This window comes from Phocoena phocoena, chromosome 1, assembly GCF_963924675.1.
Source record: "Phocoena phocoena chromosome 1, mPhoPho1.1, whole genome shotgun sequence".
NCBI classification, from domain to species: Eukaryota; Metazoa; Chordata; class Mammalia; order Artiodactyla; family Phocoenidae; genus Phocoena; species Phocoena phocoena.
This window is the reverse complement of record NC_089219.1, coordinates 132,069,585-132,084,017: the sequence shown is the minus strand read 5'-3', so window position 1 is coordinate 132,084,017 and position 14,433 is coordinate 132,069,585.

Sequence of the window (14,433 nt, the reverse complement as noted above, 5' to 3'; positions counted from 1 at the left end):
GGGGTGAGTGGATCCGTGAAGTCCCTTCTGATGGTGGAGAGAGGAGAGTGAGAAGAGGAGGTGTGAGACAAGGGATGAGACAAGAGCACAGTGAGAGGGAAGGACGAGGAGAAAGATGGAAAAAGGGCACTGCAAAAGCAGAAAGTAGGAGCTGGTGCTAGTTGCAGAAGGCGATAGGTGAAGCATGAACCAATGTTTTGGCAGAAGCAGAAAAGTATAGGGATAGACTGGAGAGAAAGTGCACGGATGACATGTCAGGTTTTATCAAGGGACGTGGGGTGAAAAGAATTGCAGAGGGAAGGAGAAATCAAAGATGCAAACTGCCAGGGGCTGAAATGGTGTTTATTTGGTTGGGAGGCCTGAGAAATCAGGCTGGGGGAGGAGAACGAAGCCTTTGAGGTGATGTTTTGTGAAGGCTGAATTTTCAGGTATCGATGAGTGGGAAATATGGGACAGAGAGAATCAGGCTGTATGTGAAGAATGCCAAATGGATAGAAGAAAAGAGCCCTTCAGTGGGAGACGTGGAGCCTGCTGGTGTCAGCAGAGGTGCGATAAATGGGATCAAAGGAGGCCCCGGTACCACCTCCGTGGTCTGCTTGCCCCAATGCTCTCCAAGCCCAGCTCTTGCAAACCCCGTGCCTGTGGCCACGTTAACAGTGGCCGCTGGACAGGCAGCGTGCGCAGTGCAGGCTTCCTGAAAGCATAGAAACTTCTTTGGAGTTTAGTCCATGTGGAGAGTCCCTGCGTGTGGAGGAAACCAGGCAGCTGCACTTTGCCCACACACTTCTCTCTAAGGTAGCAGCACCCAGATCTTAGCAAAGAGCTAAAAGTTACAGGATAGTAAACTAAAAAGCAGTGACTTCACTCCTGAGCTTGGTCCTGTAGCTGGATTACTGTGGCATCTATGGAAATGGACTTCATAGAAACCCAATTATGGACAGCATAATTGACCAAGGACCACAGATGATGCACTCCTTGAAATCTTTTGGTACCTTAGCTGGAGCCCATGCTGCCCACGGGCTGCTCCCAGCCCATGCCTGTGTTGAGGATGCCAAGGCAGACCAGTTCCTGTTTCTTACAGGTCTCTGATAGTTGCTTCCAGGTAGAGGACTCCCTGACAGGCTTGCCAACTTTAAACCTTTGTTAGATTGCCCAGCTATCTAAATGCTTCCACTCAACCTACTCTCTTGCATGGTGGTCAGACAATTCTCCCAGCCTCACCCATCTCTCTCCCCATTCCCTCTCTCAGACATCTCCCTTAATGAAATTCTTGTGTGTTTAGTCTTGTGACTTCCGTTTCTCCGAGGACCCACATGAACACAAGAGGGGACCAATAAGGCCAGAGGGAATGAGCCACATTTGTATCAGTTAACACTGTAAATATTAGAAAGGGAAAGGGTTCTTGGAAAAGCACACAGGTAGAAGAGAAGGAGGGGAGCCCCAGATATGGGAGGTGTCAGGGAAGATGATTCTGGGAGTCACCCACTCCCATTCTCATTCCCTTGAACCTCCAATTTCTACACCCATCCATAATCTCCATTTTAAGCCTTTCCATCTCTGACCACCACCCCCTGACTTCCCAGCTCACCCCCTTTTGCATCCCCATACTAACAATTCTTCCACCTTTTCCAGAGCGTACAACCTATCGATCCCGCTAACTTTGCACTCTTCTCGCCCCTCCTGCCGTGCTCCCCTCCTATCCTGCTTGGGTGCCCTTGATCGTCATTGCCATCCCTCCCATGCATAAGCTCAATTCCTTCCCACATCTTGTCTTCCAGTGTCCTGGCCAGCAAATCCCCAACCTTGGTTAAATCCAACTCTCTGCCTACTCCACACTTATATAAATGCAGCTTAAGATGGCTGGACAAAAGACCCCCCCAAACCCAGCAATGATGTCACTTTACATTCATTGCCACAGACCTCAAGTTAGCCCTTAACTCTGCTGGGCAATACTACTGCATTTTCCTAGTCCATTCAGTCTCCTTCTCTCCTACATGACAATCTCTCACCTCCTCTCTTTGCAAACTTCCCCCCTCCCTCTTTACTATGACTGATTTTCCTTCTCTCACAGTCTGCTCCCTCTCAGTTTTGGCAGCTCCATTCTTCCAGTTACTACGGCCAAACCTTGAAGTCATCCTTGATTTCTCTTAGTCTTACGTCCTCCATCAAGCCGTGAGCAAACCCCATTGATTCCATCCTCTAAATGTCTCCAAAATCTAACCAGTCTCATCCCTTCGTCTGTCTCCATCAACTTGCACCTGGCTTCCTGCAGTGCCTCCTAATGGGTCTTCCTTCCTCCAAACTTGCCTCCCTACCCCCAGTCTATTTTTAGCACACTACCGGAGTGATCAAGTTCGATCTCCTGCTGATAACCCTCCAATAACTTTCTGGCTCACTTAGAGTAAAAACCAAAGCTGGTACATCAGAAGGCCCTCATGCTCTCCTCCTCATGGCACTAATCTGATCCCTTGCTCCTGACCCACTTTGTTCTTTCTTCTCTAGCCTTATCTGCCACGCCTCCTTGACCCTTAACTCCAGCCACACTGGCCTTCTCACTTTTCCTCAAACACACCAAAGACTTCAGCATCTTTGCACTTCCTGCTCCCTCCTCCTAGAACCCCACCCCCAATCGAATTCCTCCATTCCTTCATGTCTGCTTTTAAGTGTCACCTTTCCATGAGACCACCCTGACTACCCATTATAGAAGAGCAAGGCCCTCCTTCCCACAGGAGCATTCCCTACCCTCTATGCCCTGCCTGGTCTTCTCTCCTTACTTAGCACTGATCACCACTGACATGGGACATGTTTGCTTGTTTGTTAACTATCTTCCTTAGCTAGAATGTAAATTCCACAAGAGTAGTTTCATTTCTTCACACAGGAGATGCTCCATAAATAGTTGTTGAAGTAATGAATTAAAGAAAGTTGAAAGAGATGATGGGATTGAGCTGATGGGAGAAATACAAAAGGGGGAAGATTTAGACCACAAAGGAATATTTCCATAGGGAAAGGCAAGAAACACAGGGGTAGAGAGTCAGAGTTCATCATGGTAGAAAGGCAGGGCTGCTCCCAAAGTCCGGATTCCTTCTACGAACATGAAGCTGTCTCTCTGAGCCTCAGTCCCCTTAGCTGCAAAATGTGGGTGGGAGTAACCTACCTCTCCAGGTTACTGTGGGCCAAGTCCCTCTGATTTACCCAAGGTGGAACTGAGGCTGACTATCAGCCACCATCTGCTTCTTGCAAAATTAATGAAACCAGGGAGAACCCTCTAGGTAAGAGAAAGAGTCCCCAGGGTGGAGAAGTTTGCAAGATTTGAAATCCCTGTAGCAGAGAATGAGGTGGCAGGCACACTCAGCCCACTGGTGGCTGGGCTGGGCTTTTCCCTCCTCTGTTTGTAGCCAGAGGAAGGATCCACCTTAAGGGAAACAAGTAGTGATGCATTTCTGTATTCAGAACACTGACATTGCTCCAGAAAGAAAAAAAGGAGAGGAGATTATGCAGGAAGGGAATTGAGTCTGTCAGGAGCTTCAAGAAAGAAAAAAAAAGATGTAGAAAGGAGCTGTTTGTTGCTCTTTGTTCAGGTTTTTATCTTGAGAGTCTGTTTATAAAAATGTTCTCTCTTGCCCAGACTCTTTTGCTCCTGCCTGGACGTCTCCCCCCTCCACCCCCCGCCCCAACCCTTCCCTTCCCTGCTCTTGTTTGACTTAAAGCTCTTTCCTTGATTAAATAATGAATAAAAGCTCTTCCCAAGTCTGGCCTTCATGGTGCTAGGGAGAAATTACAGATATATGTACATACATATACATGCAAAATAACCTGAGATAAAGAGACTTAAGATAAATAGGTTTCTGGTGGGTTTTTTTTTTTTTTCCTTTAAAGAAATGTCATTCATAAAATACACTTACAAACAACACAGATTCGAACTAGGGCAAAGCAGCCTGAGTACAGCTAAGTAGTCTGATTAAACAAAGTGCTTGGATTTAAAAGCATGTATTTTTATTTAAAATTATGATATTTACTTTTAAAAATGGGTTGGGGCTTTCTCTTCTAGGGTCACTATATCTGTCAGGTACTGAGCTACCCATGTTATTGTCTATATAAGGAAGGATTAGCCAATTCATAACCAATGTTTCTCTTTGGTCTTCTTTTCATCAGTCTCGGTGGGTCAGGAATTCAGGAGCAGCTTAGCTGAATGGTTCTGCTTGAGGGTCTCTCATGAACTCACAGTCAAGACCTTGGCAAGGGCTGCAGTCATCTGAAGTTCTGTTTGGTACTACAGGATCTGCTTACAAGATAGCTCGCTTACATGGCTGTTGGCAGGAGGCCTCAGTCCTCCCCATGTCACCTCTCCATAGGGCTCCTTGAGGGTCCTCACGATACAGCAGCTGGTTTCCCACAGAGCAGTGATCCGAGAGCAAGAGAAGAAGAAGGAAGCCACAATGCCTTTTAAGTCCTAATTTGGGAAGTCACTCACTGTCACTTCCATTAAGTTCTATTTGTTAGAGGCGACCTATTAAGTATAGTCCACACTCAAAGGGAGGAGAATTAGGCTCCGCCTTTTGAAGGGAGAGGATCAAAAATTCTGTGAATATATTTTAAAATTACCCACAAGCCATGGAGGACTTTGCAGCCCTATTAAGATGCATTCATTTACTAGGGCTGCCATAACAAAAGCACCTCAGACACAATGGCTTAAACATTAGAAATTTATTATCTCACAATTTCAGAGGCTAGAAGTCTGAGATCAAGGTGTCAGCAGGGTTCACGTCTCCTGAGACCTCTCCTTGGCTTGTAAATGGTCCTCTTCTCCCTGAGTCTTCTCCCTGGTTGGCCCTCTGCCTGTCTGGGTCCAAATTTCCTCTTTTTATAAGAACGCCAGTCATAGTGACTAAGGGAGCCACCCTAATGACCTCATTTTAACTGAATTGCTTCTTTAAAGACACTATGTCCAAAGACAATCATATTCTGAGATACAGGGTGCGGTGTGACTTCACCATATGAATTTTGGCGGGGACACCATTCAGCTCACAACACAAGGATTTTGGTATTTATTCTTGGAGCAACAGGAAACTATTGAAGTAAATGTAGGTGTGGTGAGGGCGTGGGGCACCCCCAGATTTACATTTAGAAATTCCTCAGGTTGCAATATGAGAATCTGATTAGAGAGGGAGCCAGGTAAAGTTGCCTGGAAATCTTAACGTGGTCCAAGTGAGAGGGCATGGGTTTGGGGATTAAGGTGGTGGCAACAGAGACAAAGGGAGGTAGATAGATCCAAGAGACTTTGGGAGGCAAAATTGTTAGGACTGTGGCTAGATTTACTATGAGCGTGAGAGCCAACAGTGATGCTTGGATTTTTGGCTTGTACCCCTGGGTGGTGGTGAAGCTATTGCTGAGATAAAAAATGATGGAAGAGGTCCAGGCTTGGAGGTGGTTGTAGGAGGATTATGAGTTTGTTATGGTTGTGTGGTGTTGAGGAACCTGGTAGTGAACCAAGGAGAAATATCCCTTGGGATGTTGTGGGCTGCTCAGTTCTAAGACTCAGAGACATCTGACTGCAAAGACAAGCCTGTGAGTCATGGGCAGAGAGGTAGTACCTGAAGAGAGGACATAGGTGAGGTTGGAGAGAACTAACGTATGAGTGAGAAGAGAAAGGGGCCTAAGACTGACCTCAAAGAACTCTGGTGCATCTGAGCACTGGATTTTTAAGCCTTATTCTTCTACTTTTCACATACATTGAATTTGAAAGTACAGCTTAGCTATGTCTTTATGGAACTTGATACAATACATAGGAGAAGAGGTGAAGGGCAAGAGAGCAGTCTAGAGGTATTTCAGCTTGGTCCATGATCTACTACCCAAGAATATTTCTGCCCACCTCCCCTAGTGCTGGGCACATGGAAGGATGTTGTTTTCTCCCTTTCATGCATGTATGCATATGTGATAAAAATGAGATGAAATCAAAGTGTTCTCAGACATTCAATCTGGAAAATTTTAGAACATTCACCTGTGGGAGACAGGTAAGGATACAGCGTTTGCCTCATCCCCAACTCTTCTTCTGGGTCAGGAGTGATCCAGGAAAGGGAGCTTTGTGGGTTATGAGTGGAGATGGGGCTCCTGGGAGACCTAAGCCTGACAGGAAGGGAAATCAATCATAATAGGAATGAGGTTTTTCTCTTTTCTCCCCGAGTTAGACCAACCCTCCTTGGATCACCACATTTGCCAAATGTGCCACAGGGAAGGATCTGTGGAAAAGGGACTCTAGGGTGAAGAGATCATTTCAGAAGAGGATTTCTGTCAGGGGACAGAATCTGTGCTCCCAAATGACGATGACTGATTCAATGTCACACGTGGGGTTGAGCACCCTGTCTGTGTCCAATATGTGTGTAGGACAAGTCATGCGTGGAGGAAGATGCTTGTTGGAATAAGAAAGAAGTAGGAATTGTGGCAACTGTGGCCTCAGAGATTTCTGATGAGATAACAGAGAATATACCTAGGCTGTACATGAGAATACGGAATTTAGGGGAGTGCACACTTTGGGAAAGATAGGCTCTTTCAAGGACTTGGCTTGAATTACCTCTAACATCACATATATGTTACCATTTATCATGTTGTAGTTTGGTGCCTGAGTCCTATCACTTTGAATATATGCTCCACAAATGCAGGGGTCTGTGTCTTTGTTCAATGATGTATTTCAAGCACCTAGAATGGGGGCTGCACATAATAGATGTTCAATAAATATTTGCTGAATGACTGAATGAACATTCTTCAGACTTCCATGAAGCAGGATGGAGGTGGGTCTCCCTATATGTGGGGGCAGCTCTACAGGGCCTCACCAGTGCATAAGAAGGGGTCTCTCTTTACCTATTTGTCTCTGTCTACATACATTGGAGGAAAATAGGGCCTATCCCAGGGGCTTGTGAAATTCATGACACTTCTTTCCATGTCTCTCATGCCTTTTTTATGAGACCTTCCCCTTTGCTCCCCCACTGATGATCCCGTTTAGGGCAGAATCTCATCTGGCTACTTCCACACCTGCCTACCCCTTGTGTGACTCACCATTCCCCACTGTGCTCTTGAAAATGAGCTCCCTTGTTTATAGCTGCAAAATTAAAAGCTTTGTTCTTCAGGTATACAAATTTTGTACTCTAAGCAGACGGGAAGATTGGTAGAGGGAACTTGAGGCACTCTTCAATTATGTTGACCATTGCTAGGGCACGTTCCATGTGCAGACGTACTTGGTCCATTTCAGATGGATGTGACAGAACCAGAACAGAAGGGATGCTGCAGCCAGGCTCACTTCCCATATGGCCCTGTTCCTGCGCCTGCTCCCTGGAGGACCAGCCAGGGCCATGTCTAGCTGCACAAGATCATGTTCTGAGCATATCCAGTGGCAGAGAGCCTGGGTCTTTTTTAGGACCTGGAGTGTTCTGCCCCAGACCACATTCACCCTCACCCCTACCTACAGGCTTTCCTTGATGTCCCCTGCTCTTGCATACCTCTGCTCCAAAGTTAATTGGCATCTCAGATTATTTTTCTCTCCTAGCCCCTTTTCAGACACCCAGGGTTACATTTCCCTCCTTTCATTGTTATTTTCACCTCTGGTAATAAAGTTGTTGTTTTTTTTTACTTATTTTTAAAAATTTATTTATTTTCTTATTAGTTACCCTTTTTATACACATCAGTGTATACATGTCAATCCCAATCTCCCAATTCGTCACACCACAACCCCCTCCCCACCTGCCGCTTTCACCCCTTGGTGTCCATATGTGTGTTCTCTACATCTGTGTCTCAATTTCTGCTCTGCAAACCAGTTCACCTGTACCATTTTCAGGTTCCACATATATGCATTAACATACAATATTTGTTTTTCTCTTTCTGACTTACTTCACTCTGTATGACAGTCTCTAGATGCATCCACATCTCTACAAATGACCCAATTTCATTCCTTTCTCTGGCTGAGTAATATTCCATTGTATATATGTACCACAACTTCTTTATCCATTTGTCTGTCGATGGGCACTTAGGTTGCTTCCATGACCTGGCTATTGTAAATAGTGCTACAATAAAAACTGGGCTGCTGTGTCTTTATGAATTATGGTTTTCTCTGGGTATATGCCCAGTAGTAGGATTGCTGGGTTATATGGTAATTCTATTTTTAGTTCTTTAAGGAACCTCCATACTGTTCTCCATAGTGGCTGTATCAATTTACATTCCCACCTTGCAACAGTGCAAGAGGGTTGCCTTTTCTCCACACCCTCTCCAGCATTAGTTGTCTGTAGATTTTCTGATGATGCCCATTCTAACTGGTGTGAGGTGATACCTCATTGTAGTTTTGATTTGCATTTCTCTAATAATTAGTGATGTTGAGCAGCTCTTCATGTGCTTCTTGGCCATCTGTATGTCTTCTATGGAGAAATGTCTATTTAGGTCTCCTGCCCATTTTGGGATTGGGTTGTTTGTTTTTATAATATTGAGCTGCATGAGCTGTTTATATATTTTGGAGATTAATCCTGTGTCCGATGATGCATTTGCAAATATTTTCTCCCATTCTGAGGGTTGTCTTTTCTTCTTGTTTATGGTTTCCTTTGCTGTGCAAAAGCTTTTAAGTTTCATTAGGTCCCCTTTGTTTATTTTTTTTTTATTTCCATTACTCTTGGAGGTGGATCAAAAAATATCTTGCTGTGATTTATGTCAAAGAGTGTTCTTCCTATGTTTTCCTCTAAGAGTTCTCTAGTGCCTGGTATTATATTTAGGTCTCTAATCCATTTTGAGTTTATTTTTGTGTATAGTGTTAGGGAGTGTTCTAATTTCATTCTTTTACATGTAGCTGTCCAGTCTTCCCAGCACCACTTATTGAAGAGGCTGTCTTTTCTCCATTGTATATTCTTGCCTTCTTTATCAAAAATAAGGTGACCATATGGACATGGGTTTATCTCTGGGCTTTCTATCCTGTTCCATCAATCTATATTTCTATTTTTGTGCCAGTACCATATTGTCTTGATTACTGTAGCTTTGTAGTATAGTCTGAAGTCAGGGAGTCTGATTCCTACAGCTCTATTTTTTTCCCTCAATACTGCTTTGCCTATTTGAGGTCTTTTGTGTCTCCATACAAATTTTAAGATTTTTTGTTCTAGTTCTGTAAAAAATGCCATTGGTAATTTGATAAGGATTGCATTGAATCTGTAGATTGCTTTGGGTAGTATAGTCATTTTCACAATGTTAATTCTTCCAATCCAAGAACATGGTATATTCTCCATCTGTTGGTATCATCTTGTATCATCTTCAATATCTTTCATTAGTGTCTTATAGTTTTCTGCATACAGGTCTTTTGTTTCCCTAGGTAAGTTTATTCCTAGGTATTTTATTCTTTTTGTTGCAGTGGTAAATGGGAGTGTTTCCTTAATTTCTCTTTCAGAGTTTTCATCATTAGTGTATAGGAATGCAAGAGATTTCTGTGCATTAATTTTGTATCCTGCAACTTTACCAAATTCATTGATTAGCTCTAGTAGTTTTCTGGTGGCATCTTTAGGATTCTCTATGTATAGTATCATGTCATCTGCAAACAGTGACACTTTTAATTCTTCTTTTCCAGTTTGTATTCCTTTTATTTTTTTTCTTCTCTGATTGCTATGGCTAGGACTTCCAAAACTATGTTGAATAATAGTGTGAGAGTGGACATCCTTGTCTTGTTCCTGATCTTAGAGGACATGCTTTCAATTTTTCACCATTGAGAATGATGTTTGCTGTGGGTTTGTCATATATGGCCTTCATTATGTTGAGGTAGTTTCCCTCTATGCCCACTTTCTGGAGAGTTTTTATCATAAAGCGGTGTTGAATTTTGTCAAAAGCTTTTTCTGCATCTATTGAGATGATCATATGGTTTTTGTTCTTCAATTTTTTAATATGGTGTATCACATTGATTTGTGTATATTGAAGAATCCTTGCATCTCTGGGATAAATCCCACTTGATCATGTTGTATGATCCTTGTAATGTGTTGTTGGATTCTGTTTGCTAGTATTTTGTTGAGGATTTTTGCATCTATATTCATCAGTGATATTGGTCTGTAATTTTCTTTTTTTGTAGTATCTCTGTCTGGTTTTGGTATCAGGGTGATGGTGACCTCATAGAATGAGTTTGGGAGTGTTGCTTCCTCTGCAACTTTTTGGAAGAGTTTGAGAAGGATGGGTGTTAACTCTTCTCTAAATGTTTGATAGAATTCACCTGTGAAGCCATCTGGTCCTGGACTTTTGTTTGTTGAAAGATTCTTAATCACAGTTTCAATTTCATTACTTGTGTTTGATCTGTTCATATTTTCTGTTTCTTCCTGGTTCAGTCTTAGAAGGTTATACCTTTCTAAGAATTTGTCCATTTCTTCCAGGTTGTCCATTTTATTGGCATAGAGTTGCTTGTAGTAGTCTCTTATGATGCTTTGTATTTTTGCCGTGTCGGTTGTAACCTCTCCTTTTTCATTTCTAATTTTATTGATTTGAGTCCTCTTCCTCTTTTTCTTGATGAGTCTGGCTAATGGTTTATCAATTTTGTTTATCTTCTCAAAGAACCAGATTTTAGTTTTATTGATCTTTGTTACTGTTTTCTTTGTTTCTATTTCATTTATTTCTTCTCTGATCTTTATGATTTCTTTCCTTCTGCTAACTTTGGGATTTGTTTGTTCTTCCTTCTCTAGTTCCTTTAGGTGTAAGGTTACATTGTTTATTTGAGATTTTTCTTGTTTCTTGAGGTAGGCTTGTATAGCTATAAACTTCCCTCTTAGAACTGCTTTTGCTGCATCCCATAGGTTTTGGATCATCGTGTTTTCATTGTCATTTGTCTCTAGGTATTTTTTCATTTCCTCTTTGATTTCTTTAGTGATCTCTTGGTTATTTAGTAATGTATTGTTTAGCCTCTATGTGTTTGTGTTTTTTATGTGTTTTTCCCTGTAATTTATTTCTAATCTCATACCTTTGTGGTCAGAAATGATGCTTTCTTAAACGTACTGAGGCTTGATTTGTGACCCAAGATGTGATCTATCCTGGAGAATGTTCCATGCGCACTTGAGAAGAAAGTGTAATCTACTGGTTTGGGATGGAATGTCCTATAAATGTCAATTAAATCTCTCTGGTCTATTGTGTCATTTAAAGCTTGTGTTTCCTTATTAATTTTCTCTCAGGATGACCTGTCCATTGGTGTAAGTGAGGTGTTAAAGTCCCCCACTATTACTGTGTTACTGTCGATTTCCTCTTTTAGAGCTGTTAGCAGGTGCCTTTTTTATTGAGGCGCTCCTATGTTGGGTGCATATATATTTATAATTGTTATATCTTCTTCTTGGATTGATCCCTTGATCATTACGTAGTGTCCTTCCTTGTCTCTTGTAACATTCTTTATTTTAAAGTCTATTCTATCTGATATGAGTATTGCTACTCCAGCTTTCTTTTGATTTCCATTTGCATGGAATATCTTTTTCCATCCCCTCACTTTCAGTCTGTATGTGTCCCTAGGTCTGTAGTGGGTCTCTTGTAGACAGCTTATATATGGGTCTTGTTTTTGTATCCATTTAGCAAGCCTTTTGGTTGGAGCATTTAATCCATTCACATTTAAGGTAATTATCAATATGTATGTTCCTATTACCATTTTCTTAATTTTGGGGTGTTTGTTTTTTTAGGTCCTTTTCTTCTCTTGTGTTTCCCACTTAGAGCAGTTCCTTTAGCATTTGCTGTAGAGCTGGTTTTGTGGTGCTGAATTCTCTTCGCTTTTGCTTGTCTGTAAAGCTTTTGATTTCTCCATCGAATCTGAATGAGATCCTTGCTGGGTAGAGTAACCTTTTTGTACGTTCTTCCCTTTCATCACTTTAAGTATATCATGCCACTCCCTTCTGGCTTGTAGAGTTTCTGCTGAGAAATCAGCTGTTAACCTTATGGGAGTTCCCTTGTATATTATTTGTCATTTTCCCCTTGCTTCTTTCAATAATTTTTCTTTGTCTTTAACTTTTGCCAATTTGATTACTATGTGTCTCGGCGTGTTTCTCCTTGGGTTTATCATGTATGGGACTTTCTGTGCTTACTGGACTTGGGTGGCTATTTGCTTTCCCATGTTAGGGAAGTTTTCGACTATAATCTTTTCAAATATTTTCTCGGGCACTTTCTTCCTCTCTTCTCCTTCTGGGACCCCTATAATGCAAATGTTGTTGCATTTAATGTTGTCCCAGAGGTCTCTTAGGCTGTCTTCATTTCTTTTCATTCTTTTTTCTTTATTCTGTTCTGCAGCAGTGAATTCTACCATTCTGTCTTCCAGGTCACTTCCCCGTTCTTCTGCCTCAGTTATTATGCTATTGATTCCTTCTAGTGTATTTTTCATTTCAGTTATTGTATTGTTCATCTCTGTTTGTTTGTTCTTTAATTCTTCTAGACCTTTGTTAAACATTTCTTGCATCTTTTCGATCTTTGCCTCCATTCTTTTTCCGAGGTTCTGGATCATCTTCACTATCATTCTGAATTCTTTTTCTGGAAGATTGCCTATCTCCATTTCATTTAGTTGTTTTTCTGGGGTTTTATCTTTTTCCTTCATCTGGTACATAGCCTCCTGCCTTTTCATCTTGTCTATGTTTTTGTGAATGTAGTTTTTGTTCCACAGGCTGCAGGATTGTTGTTCTTCTTGTTTCTGCTTGGTAATAACTTTTTTGACTGTGAAGTATGTCATGGGATCCCAAATACTTTGCCAACAGAAAGTGCAAAATTGAGCCTAATTAGGAAAGAAAATTAATTATATATGAAATAATTTCTGAGGTACTGCAGAGAGGAATAGGGTAGGTGTCTCAGGGAAGCCCCCTCAGAAGCGGTAAAAGTTGGATGAGGTCTCAAGAAGGGATTTGGTGCAGTTTTGGGTGGCAAGGGATGGCCCAGGTATCATGTGATGTGTTTAGCAACTGGGGAGGGGATGAGCCTGAAGAAAACGTTTCTATAGGAGAATAGATCCAAATAGGAAACCTGATTACTCTCCACAGCTGCAGCCTGCTTGTCTGTCAGCTAAGCTAGCAGGTTTCCCCTGATCTGTGCATTGAAACTGACAAGGAGATTAATAAACCAAGTTCAGGGCTGAAAAAGGACAGGACCTCCAGAGAACTCAGTCAGGACCTGTTTGAGGCTCAGAAGCTGATTTGTAGGGCACAGAAGGAAGGAACTGGGCATTGCTTATTCAATGAACACAGAGGAAGAAATACCATTGATTTCACTTTTAAGTAGCCTCTCTGTACCTAGATTTTCTCATCTATAAAGCAGAGAGAATAACAGTGTCTCCCTCTTTTCTTTTTCTTCTTCTCCTTCCCCTTCCCCTTCTTCTTCTTCTACTTCTTCCTCTTCCTCTCCCTCTCCTCCTTCTCCCTCTTCTCCTTCTTTTTCTTCTTCCCCTTCTTTTCCTCTTCCTCCTTCTTCAATCATCATCATCATCATCATCATCATAATGATTATTCTGAAAATGTTTCATCTCTCTGCTTCCTGGACATCACAACCCCCAGATTTTCTTCTTGCCCTACTGACCTCTCTTTCTCAGACTTCCCTTACTCTGCTCTACCTCTGAATATTAAGGTGTAGCAGGAATAGACCTGGACATCCTTGTCATCTACATCTGTACATTCTCCAAGATGATATCCAATTATTTATATGGAGGTTTAATTAACATCTAGATCTTTAAAATGGCCCAAACATAACCCTTGACTCCCTACCCCAAGCATTCCAATCAGTTTCTCATTCAACCCTTCCTCTTTTCATAAATGGCACCATGATTCACCAGGTTCCTCAGTTCCAAAACCTGGGAGACTTTCTTGATTCTTCTCTCTCCCTTACACCCCATATGCAATCCATCAGCCAGTCCAATTTACCTACTTCCTAAGCCTGTGTTCATGTCTGTCATTCCCTCAGTGACTCCACCCCTCCCTAAGCTACTGTCACAGCAGTCTCCTAACACCCGTTTCTCCCTTTGTTCTACTCCAACCCTTCTCCACAAAAAATCAGAGGGAACTTCAATTGTATCTGATAGAGTCCAGTGACTTCTCATCACAATTAAATACAAATGGCTTCCTCTGGCATATAAGCCAGGAGGACCCAGCTCTGCCTACCTCTCCCACCTCATCTCCCACATTTCACCCCATCAGCTGCTAAGTTTCAGCCACACTGGTCTTCCTCCCTTTCCTCAAACCCACCCCACTCATTCCCACCCTAGGGTTACTAGTAACTGCCCGTGAGGGTCATGTGGCCAGCTTCTCCTTGCCAGTCATGACTCATTCTGAATGTCACCTCCTCAAGAGGACTTCCAGTCACTTCATCTAAAAGTAGCCTCCCAATCATTCACTTTCACATCAACCTATATTAACTCTTTGCACACACTTATCACCAGGCAATATTTTCTTGTGGGTGTGTTTGTTTGTTGTCTTACAATGCCCCCACACT